Consider the following 11,607-nt stretch of genomic DNA (forward strand, 5'->3'; position numbering starts at 1 on the left):
CTTGATGCTCAATGTTCAAGTAGCTTAATCCAGGCTTTCCATTGAAAAACACTTTCAAAATAACCCTATATGCTTTCTAGAAATTCTACATCATTTCTGATCAACAATATGTCAACAACATATACTCATTAGAAATTCTATAGTGCTCCCACTCACTTCTTTGGAAATACAAGTTTCTAATAAACTTTGTACAAACCCAAAATCTTTGATCATCATCAAAGCATACATTCCAACTCCGAGATGCTCACTCCAGTCCTTGGAAGGATTGCTGGAGCTAGCATACCTTTTAGCATCCTTAGGATCGACAAAACTTTTCTGATTGTATTGCATACAACCTTTCCTTACGAAAACTAGTAAGGAAACTTGTCTTGACATCCATCTGCCAGATTTCATAAATGCAGCTAATGCTAACATGATTCCGACGGACTTTAAGCATCGCTACGGATGAGAAAAACTCATCGTAGTCAACTCCTTGAACTTGTGAAAAACTTTTCGCCACAAGTCGAGCTTCATGGATGGTGACATTACCATCCGCGTCTGTCTTCTTCTTAAAAGATCCATTTATCTCAATGGCTTGCCGATCATCGGGCAAGTCCACCAAAGTCCATGCTTTGTTCTGATATATGGATACTATCTCGGATTTCATGGCTTCTAACCATTTGTCGGAATTCGGGCCCACCATCGCTTCTCCATAGCTCGTAGGTTCATTGTTGTCTAGCAACATGACCTTCAAGACAGGATCACCTTACCACTCCGAAGTAGTACGTGTTCTTGTCGTCCTACGAGGTTTGGTAGTGACTTGATCCGAAGTTTCATGATCAATATTATAAGCTTCCACTTCAATTGGTGTAGGTGCCACAGGAACAATCTTCCTGTGCCCTGCCACACACTAGTTGAAGAGACGGTTCAATAACCTCATCAAGTTTCCACCATCCTCCCACTCAATTCTTTCGAGAGAAACCTTTCCTCGAGAAAGGACCCGATTCAAGAAACAATCCATATTGCTTTCGGATCTGAATTAGGAGGTATACCCAACTGTTTTGGGTGTCCTATGAAGATGCATTTTATCCGCTTTGGGTTCGAGCTTAATCCTGAAACTTTTTCATATAAGCGTCGCACCCCCAAACTTTTAAGAAACGACAACTTAGGTTTCTCTAAACCATAATTCATACGGTGTCATCTCAACGGAATTACGTGGTGCCCTATTTAAAGTGAATGTGGTTGTCTCTAATGCCTAACCCATGAACGATAGTGGTAATTCGATAAGAGACATCATGGTATGCATCATATCCAATAGGGTGCAACTATGATGTTCGGACACACCATCACACTATGGTGTTCCAGGCGGTATTAATTGCGAAACAATTTCCACAATGTCTTAATTGTGTGCCAAAACTCGTAACTCAGATATTCATCTCTATGATCATATCATAGACATTTATCCTCTTGTCACAATGATCTTCTACTTCACTCTGAAATTACTTGAACCATTCAATAATTCAGACTTGTGTTTCATCAAGTAAATATTCTCAACATCTACTCGAATCATCTGTGAAGTGAGATCATAACGATATTCACTGCATGCCTCAGCACTCATTCGACTGCACACATCAAATGTGTTACTTCCAACAAGTTGCTATCTTGTTCCATCTTACTGAAAACGAGGCTTTTCAGTCATCTTGCCCATGTGGTATGATTTGCATATCTCAAGTGATTCAAAATCAAGTGAGTCCAAACGATCCATTTGCATGGAGTTTCTTCATGCATATACACCAATAGACATGGTTCGCATGTCTCAAACTCTTCAAAACCGAGTGAGTCCAAAGATCCATCAACATGGAGCTTCTTCATGCGTTTTATACCATTATGACTTACATGGCAGTGCCACAAGTAAGTGGTACTATCATTACTATCTTATATCTTTTGGCATGAAAAATGTGTATCACTACGACCGAGATTCAATAAACCATTCCTTTAGGTGCAAGACCATTGAAGGTATTATTCAAAATAGAGTAACCATTATTCTCCTTAAATGAATAACCGTATTGCGATAGACATAATCCAATCATGTCTATGCTCAACGCAAACACCAAATAACAATTATTTAGGTTTAACACCAATCTCTTTGGTAGAGGGAGCGTGCGATGCTTGATCATATCAAGCTTGGAAAAACTTCCAACACATATCGTCAGCTCACCTTTAGCTAGTCTCCGTTTATTCCGTAGCCTTTTATTTCGAGTTACTAACACTTAGCAACCGAACCGGTATCCAATACCCTGGTGCTACTAGGAGTACTAGTAAAGTACACATTAACATAATGTATATCCAATATACTTCTATCGACCTTGCCAGCCTTCTCATCTACCAAGTATCTAGGGTAATCCTGCTCCAGTGGTTGTTCCCCTTATTACAGAAGCACTTAGTCTCGGGTTTGGGTTCAACCTCGGGTTTCTTCATTGGTGCAGCAGCTGATTTGCCGTTTCATGAAGTATCCCTTTGTTCCCTTGCCCTTCTTGAAACTAGTGGTTTCACCAACCATCAACAATTGATGCTCCTTCTTGATTTCTACTTTCGCGATGTCAAACAACGCGAATACCTCAAGGATCATCATCTCTATCCTTGATATGTTATAGTTCATCACGAAGCTCTAGCAGCTTGGTGGTAATGACTTCGGAGAAACTATCACTATTTCATCTGGAAGATCAACTCCCACTTGATTCAAGTGATTGTTGTACTCAGACAATCTGAGCACAAGCTCAACGATTGAGCTTTTCTCCCTTAGTTTGCAGGCTAAGAAAATCGTCGGAGGTCTCATACCTCTTGACGTGGGCACGAGCCTGAAATCTTAATTTCAGCCCTCGAAACATCTCATATGTTCCGCGACATTTCGAAAACGTCTTTGGTGCCTCTACTTAAACCATTTAACTGAACTATCACGTAGTTATCAAAACGTGTATGTCCGATGTTCGCAACATCCACAAACGACGTTGGGGTTCAGCACACTGAGCGGTGCATTAAGGACATAAGCTTTCTACTGATCGCATAATCGCTACTATCAACTTTCAACTATATTTTCTCTAGGAACATATCTAAACAGTAGAACTATAGCGTGAGCTACGACATAATTTGCAAAAGGTCTTTTGACTATGTTCAGGATAATTAAGTTCATCTTATGAACTCCCACTTAGATAGACATCCCTCTGGTCATCTAAGTGATTACATGATCCGAGTCAACTAGGCCGTGTCCGATCATCACGTGAGACGGACTAGTTAACGTCGGTGAACATCTTCATGTTGATCGTATCTACTATACGACTCATGCTCGACCTTTCGGTCTCTGTGTTCCGAGGCCATGTCTGTACATGCTAGGCTCGTCAAGTTAACCCTAAGTGTTTTCGCTGTGTAAAACTGTCTTACACCCGTTGTATGTGAACGTAAGAATCTATCACACCCGATCATCACGTGGTGCTTCGAAACGACGAACTGTAGCAACGGTGCACAGTTAGGGGAGAACACTTCTTGAAATTTTAATGAGGGATCATCTTATTTACTACCGTCGTTCTAAGCAAACAAGATGCATAAACATGATAAACATCACATGCAATCAATAGAGTAGTGACATGATATGGCCAATATCATATAGCTCCTTTGATCTTCATCTTCGGGGCTCCATGATCATCTTGTCACCGGCATGACACCATGATCTCCATCATCATGATCTCCATCATCGTGTCTTCATGAAGTTGTCACGCCAACGACTACTTCTACTTCTATGACTAACGCGTTTAGCAATAAAGTAAAGTAGTTTACATGGCGTTCTTCAATGACACGCAGGTCATACAAAAAATAAAGACAACTCCTATGGCTCCTGCCGGTTGTCATACTCATCGACATGCAAGTCGTGAATCCTATTACAAGAACATGATCAATCTCATACATCACATATATCATTCATCACATCCTTTGGCCATATCACATCACATAGCATACCCTGCAAAAACAAGTTAGACGTCCTCTAATTGTTGTTGCATGTTTTACGTGGCTGCTATGGGTTTCTAGCAAGAACGTTTCTTACCTACGCATGAACCACAACGTGATATGCCAATTGCTATTTACCCTTCATAAGGACCCTTTTCATCGAATCCGATCCGACTAAAGTGGGAGAGACAGACACCCGCCAGCCACCTTATGCAACTAGTGCATGTTTGTCGGTGGAACCGGTCTCACGTAAGCGTACGTGTAAGGTTGGTCCGGGCCGCTTCATCCCACGATGCCGCCGAATCAAGATAAGACTAGTAACGGCAAGCATATTGAACAATATCGACGCCCACAACTACTTTGTGTTCTACTCGTGCAAAGAATCTACGCAATAGACCTAGCTCATGATGCCACTGTTGGGGAACGTAGCAGAAATTCAAAAATTTTCCTACGTAACACCAAGATCTATCTATGGAGAGACCAGCAACGAGTAGAAAGGAGAGTGCATCTACATACCCTTGTAGATCGCTAAGCGGAAGCGTTCAAGTGAACGGGGTTGATGGAGTCGTACTCGTCGTGATTCAGATCACCGATGATCAAGTGCCGAACGGACGGCACCTCCGCGTTCAACACACGTACAGCTCGGACGATGTCTCCCACGCCTTGATCCAGCAAGGAGAGAGGGAGAGGTTGAGGAAGACTCCATCCAGCAGCAGCACAACGGCGTGGTGGTGGTGGAGGAGCGTGGCAATCCTGCAGGGCTTCGCCGAGCACCTACGGGAGAGGAGATGTGTCACGGGAGGGAGAGGGAGGCAACCAAAGGCCTTAGGTATGATTGCTCCTCCTTTTCCCCACTATATATAGGGCCAAGGGAGAGGGGGAGGGCGCAGCCTTGCCCCCTCCTCCAAGGAAGGGGTGCGGCTAAGGATGGGGAGGAGTCCATCCTCCCCAAGGCACCTCGGAGGTGCCTTCCCCCTTTAGGACTCTTCCCCTTTTCCTTTCTCTTGGCGCATGGGCCTCTTGGGGCTGGTGCCCTTGGCCCATGTAGGCCAAGGCGCACCCCCTACAGCCCATGTGGCCCCCCGGGGCAGGTGGCCCCACCCGGTGGGCCCCCGGGACCCTTCCGGTGGTCCCGGTACAATACCGATGACCCCGAAACTTGTCCCGATGGCCGAAACAGGACTTCCTATATATAAATCTTTACCTCCGGACCATTCCGGAACTCCTCGTGACGTCCGGGATCTCATCCGGGACTCCGAACAACATTCGGTAACCACATACAAGCTTCCTTTATAACCCTAGCGTCATCGAACCTTAAGTGTGTAGACCCTACGGGTTCGGGAGACATGCAGACATGACCGAGACGTTCTCCGGTCAATAACCAACAGCGGGATCTGGATACCCATGATGGCTCCCACATGTTCCACGATGATCTCATCGGATGAACCACGATGTCAAGGACTCAATCGATCCCGTATTCAATTCCCTTTGTCTATCGGTATGTTACTTGCCCGAGATTCGATCGTCGGTATACCGATACCTTGTTCAATCTCGTTACCGGCAAGTCTCTTTACTCGTTCCGTAACACATCATCCCGTGATCAACTCCTTGGTCACATTGCGCATATGATGATGTCCTACCGAGTGGGCCCAGAGATACCTCTCCGTTTACACGGAGTGACAAATCCCAGTCTCGATCCGCATAAAACAATAGATACTTTCGGAGATACCTGTAGTGCACCTTTATAGTCACCCAGTTACGTTGTGACGTTTGATACACCCAAAGCACTCCTACGGTATCCAGGAGTTACACGATCTCATGGTCAAAGGAAGAGATACTTGACATTGGCAAAGCTCTAGCAAACGAACTACACGATCTTTGTGCTAGTCTTAGGATTGGGTCTTGTCCATCACATCATTCTCCTAATGATGTGATCCCGTTATCAACGACATCCAATGTCCATAGCCAGGAAACCATGACTATCTGTTGATCACAACGAGCTAGTCAACTAGAGGCTCACTAGGGACATATTGTGGTCTATGTATTCACACGTGTATTACGATTTCCGGATAATACAGTTATAGCATGAATAAAAGACAATTATCATGAACAAGGAAATATAATAATAATACTTTTATTATTGCCTCTAGGGCATATTTCCAACAGAAGGCACTACAGAGCATCTCGCCGTCGCCAAGGAAGACCACGACTACGCCCATGCTCTTTGGAGGTCGGCGAAGGAGTTCTAACTCGTTAACGAGCCATGAGCCGGCCATCCCTAGGTCTAGATTAGTCTGGTATATGTTTTTATGTTATGAATGCATGATGAACTTCCTTTTAAATTTGCAGTATCGTTTTTAGCAGATCTACTCTGCTGTGCCATGGGCGATACCACAAAATCGTTTGAGGGATTCGTTTTAGAGGATCCCTGAAACAATTTTTGCGGTATAGATTTTTAGCGGATCTGCTAGAGTTGCTCTTGTGATGGGAATTTATTTTTGTTCCGTGCGAGCGAGATTCACTAAAGGTATAAGCACTTAAACCAAGAACCTAAACATATGCTTGAATGCTTGATCACTAATTACTGGTGAACGTGTGTTGAAGAGCAGTAAGAATTTCTCATTTGTTGTTTGCCAGTAATTAGTGTGCAAGAGTTTGTGTGCAAGAGTTCTAAAGGTCAAGTATTATCCAAACAGAAGGCTTGAGGATACAATGTTCACCGGTAATCTATCTTCCTCGTGGCGAGGTATATCTCATGGACAAGAATTGTTAAAATTGATATGGAAATCGGAAAGAAAACTCAAGTTATGATTTGGAGGAATCGTTGGATTCCCAACAAAAATCAAACTTCAAGGTAGTATCAATGCAAGGACGGTGTCAGTTGGGTTGGATCAATGAATTTTTGAATCTTAATGATACTTGGAACTCTCACTTGATCCGTCAGCACTTTCTCCTTGATGCCGAGGAAATACTGAAAATAAATCTCTCCTAGGGAACAATGATAACTTCCTGGCATGGCATGTGAGAAACGAAATGGCTATACAGACGAAAAAGATGGACGATGTGAGGACGACTACCAATCCCTGTGGCCGTTGCTCCCATGTAGACATGCATGTATGGCTGGATTTTCATGTCGTGCATGAATCGTCTGGGATTTGTCGTCTGTATAACACAGCTCTGTGAGAAACCAAGCAACTTCTCGATGAGAAGCACCTATCGGCTCGCTTTTGACTAGTTGTATCATGCTAATCAAGATTTTTCCAGTTATGCACCTGTGGGAAATTTGGAAGAATCTTAATTAGCATGGTACCTTGATAGATCAAGCAAAAATTTGGCCAATAGTTGCATGGAGACTATCAGCTAACTCGATGTCGACCTCAAAGTTGAAGCATGAAAGAAAATTGGAGGAGTCGGTGGCTATCATGTGTGCTATGGAATGTGAAGACTCCTTCCGTGTGTTGTGCAGATTCACGCATGAAAGAGAGTTGTAGTCGTCGATGGCTGCCATTTGGCGCCTCCTCAAGCCAGCAAACATTAGAAACACCGTCACTGAATGGTCTCTCCATATTGCATATGATTTTTCCCGAGGATCAAAGGGTGAAGTTTTTCGTGCTACTTGGAGGATCTGGTACGTCTGCAACGAGGTTGTCCACTTCAAGCCTGTGCGGCCAACCGAGGTATTCGACATATTCATGTGTAGCTATGTTTCATCACTCACTTTGATCGGTCGGGGTCTTGAACATGACATGGTAAAAAAACAAAGTTGTCATCTCAGAATCTGCAAGATATGTGGTGAGAAGGGTGCTAATATTTCATGCGACACTACTCCACATTGAGAACCGTGGATGCAGGGATGGGTGAAACTAAACACCAGTGGATCCTTTTGACCCCTCTGATAATTGAGCAGGATTCGGTATGGTACCCAGAGACGATGCATGCACTTTTCTTACTGCATGATGTGAAGACACACTTTCATGGTGGACGAAATAAAACTAAAGATGGAAGAACGAAATACTCATATTAATCAGGTGTATCTCTATCAAAATCATATAAGTTACCTATTGGCGAACTGTGGTAGATGTCAGAAGTGCACAATTGTTTGGCTTGGGTCTGTACCAATTATGATAGTAAATTGTTGTAACAAGGAATGTACCATTGATATTTAAGTAATATAAATTATTTCCTGACAGAAAAAAATCACTAATTATAAATCGCAAATGTCCATGCATCAAGTTTTTTTTATGAACTAACATCGGTAACTAGAACGTCCCCTAACTTACTCAAGAGGACCCGGACAAGTAATATTCAATGTCATTCCCATGTCTCGTTGGATTAAAAAAAGTAGAAGAATTCGGTCATTTTCACGAAACTAGGACCAAAATTATCAGACTCGGAACAAAAGGAAGACCTGGAATTCAGATTATTTGGGTATGTTTAGGGCACATCTAGATGTGTCCTAGTTATTGCACATCTAACTCGCTCAATCAAATTAGGAAGAAAAAGAAAAAGGAGGAAAGAAAATATTTGCACAAATATCCGCGTAAAATCAAGGACACGGGACTTAGATGTGCAATACTTAGGGCACATCTAGATGTGCGTTAGCAAAACTGGGTTTTTTTTAAGCAACCTAGAACTCAGAACTAAAGTCGTACACAGGCAATATGGTCCAAGCCTCTCAAGAAAGAAATACGGCCCAAGAGAATGGACCAGTGTCGAAAGCCACACGAGGTCCAATAAGTTTTGATAGGAAAAAAGATACGGCCCAAGCTTCTCAAAAAAGAAATACGGCCCAAGATGTTGAGCTGGGGGAATGGACCAGTGTCAAAAGCCACACGAGGTCCAATAAGTTTTGATAGGAAAAAAGATACGGCCCAAGCTTCTCAAAAAAGAAATACGGCCCAAGATGTTGAGTTGGGGGAATGGACCAGCGTCAAAAGCCACATGAGGTCCAATAAGTTTATATAGGAAAAAGTGGATCCGGCCCAAGGCTCTAAAAAAGGGAAATGTGGCCTGAGATGTTGAACCGGGGGAATGGACTGCTGTCAAAAGCCACATGAAGTCCAATAAGTTTAGAAGAAAATGCGGCCCAAAATGTGGAGCCCGGGATAGGAAAAAAAGAAACTGGAATAATATGTTCGGGATATTGAACCCGACGTGAATCGAACACGCAACCTTCTGATCTGGAGTCAGACGCGCTACCATTGCGCCACGGATCCGGTGTGATGACATTATCACTAAATCTCTAATCTCTACTCGTGCCAACTTTCCCTCCTGTGCTGAATCTTCGGTAGAGCTCATCACCAAGTTGCACCGGCAAGAGCACAACCACTGACTCGTGCAAACCGCAGGGGGCATCCGTACCCCGCGAGTGCGCACATTTAGCAGTAATTCTCACATCCAGGGTGCCTCCTCCATCTTAACCTTGTCCATGGTAGATCGTATCATCGTGCTACTACTACGCAGTGTTTTGTGCACCAGATCTCTGGATGAAACAAGGAACAGAAACGCCCACGACCAGCGACAGCGCGCGCGGTGCATTAATATACGCCAGGACCAGGGCGGACGCGACCAGGCCGGCCGGCGACGAGTCAATTGTCAGGTCGATCCACATCGACTACAGAAAACAACAACAGAATCCACGGCTCCGCGCTCGGAGGCATCCGATGCATGCACGCATGCAGCGTAGCGAGCGCACGTACACCGCCTCCGCCTCCGCCACCAGACGGAGGCGGCGCGGCGGCCGAGCCGCCTCGGTTGGTCGGCCCCGACCGCCATTAACGACATCGCCTCGCTCGGCCCCTAGCTCGGCTAGGCTCGCCAAATTAGCCGGTCCTTCCGCCGCAGTAACCACCGGTCACGTGGTGCTGTCTTTCCAGTCGGTTGATCGATCCATCCGCCCGCAAGTCCCATCCGATCCGTTCTTCCCATACGAGACGAGACACGCGAGATCGTTGGTTGGTTGCGCCGTCTCCTTTCAATTGCGTGCACGTACGTACGTACGTACGCGGTAGTACTAGGTCCCTAGCTAGCTACGTGGTACGTACGGTTACTGTGCCCTCTTCCGGTCGCCGATCCCAAGATTCCGGCCGGCGTGGCCGAGCACGTACCGTTGCGCCTCCCGCCGTCCGTCTAGTGATCGGCGTGCATTTAGGTCCAACACTGCGGCGTCTCTTAGCTTCGACGGAGGGTCAATGTAAGCATTTAGGTCCAACACTGTAATATTGTACTGTATGACTCTTATTTCAATTTTCTTTTTTAGAATATATCGCTCTTTACATGATTTGGACATTCATATGAACCAAGTTTACCAAAACGTCCTAGGGAGATCCAAGAAGCAACCCTCCGTTCTCGCAAAAAAAACCTCCCTCTAAATATTTTGAAAATCACGTTCATCCTCAATATCTCATTTTTTACGATTTTTTCCTACTCCAACCACCTCCCCCGCCGCCACCAAAATCAGCGTCGGCGACATCTCCAACCACGCCGCTGGCTTCGGCGTGCCGAGCTGGCACCACCTGCACCCGTGCCCCTGGTCCTGGTGTCGCCTCCTAGTTTGGTTTTAGGGTTACATGGGGCATAGCCTTCACATTCTCGTATATATATAAGACCAACAATACAGAGTTAAGTTACAATACGACAGGGTTTCCAACACACCACCTCAATTTGAAATACTACTGCATACAAGGTTCAGATTGGACCGGAAACGTTCTAACATCTGTCGTGTGGCCGGTTTAGTAAATACATCAGCCAGTTGGTCATTAGTCGAGATAAACCTGACATCTAAAACACCAGAAGCAACGCGCTCACGCACAAAGTGAAAATCTATCTCTATGTGCTTGGTTCTTGCGTGAAAGACTGGATTTGCCATCAGGTATGTAGCCCCAAGATTATCACACCATAGAATGGCGGTACGCTGCTTGAAGACCCCAAGCTCCTTGAGTAAGGTCTCCACCCAGATTGCTTCAGCTGCTCCATTAGCTAAAGCTTTATACTCTGCCTTCGTACTCGATCTAGAGACAGTTGGCTGTTTCTTGGAACTCCATGAGACAAGATTTGATCCAACAAACTCAGCAAAACCACTAGTGGAACGTCGGTCATCAATGCATCCAGCCCAATCAGCATCCGTGAAAATACTGACACCAGTGGAAGGAGATTTATGAATCCTCAATCCCGTACTCAAAGTCCCTTTGACATAACACAATATACGCTTGACAGCTTCCCAATGATCATTAGTCGGCTGTGATAAATACTGGCAAACCTTGTTGACTGCAAAGGACAGGTCGGGACGAGTTAGCGTTAAATACTGAAGTCCTCTAACAATGCTGCGATATCGAGTGGCATCCTCAACACCCAAGGGGGTGCCGACCTCACGAGCCAGATGCTCAGTGGCAGATAATGGTGTAAAGGTAGGCCTACAATTCTCCATACTCACACGATGAAGAAGATCAAGTCATACTTTCTTTGAGTCAGCGTCATGCCCCCTGAATTGTAGGACGCTTCAAGCCCCAAGAAATACTGGAGAGGACCAAGATCCTTGATAGGAAAACTGTCGGAGAAGGATCGCACCAGACGATCAACTGCAGCCAGAGTGGGGCCAGCAATGACAATATCATCAACATACACAAGCAT

At 44.9% G+C, this 11,607-nt stretch overlaps 1 non-coding gene across 1 annotated transcript; it reads right to left on the bottom strand.

Annotated features, from left to right (window-relative positions):
• Nucleotides 1-9,122: 9,122 nt before the first annotated feature.
• Nucleotides 9,123-9,194, bottom strand: TRNAW-CCA (transfer RNA tryptophan (anticodon CCA)). The gene has a single exon. It is a non-coding gene; the product is annotated as a tRNA-Trp (tRNA).
• Nucleotides 9,195-11,607: the final 2,413 nt, after the last annotated feature.

The sequence above is a fragment of the Triticum aestivum genome, chromosome 2A, assembly GCF_018294505.1.
Source record: "Triticum aestivum cultivar Chinese Spring chromosome 2A, IWGSC CS RefSeq v2.1, whole genome shotgun sequence".
In the NCBI taxonomy this organism is placed as follows: domain Eukaryota; kingdom Viridiplantae; phylum Streptophyta; class Magnoliopsida; order Poales; family Poaceae; genus Triticum; species Triticum aestivum.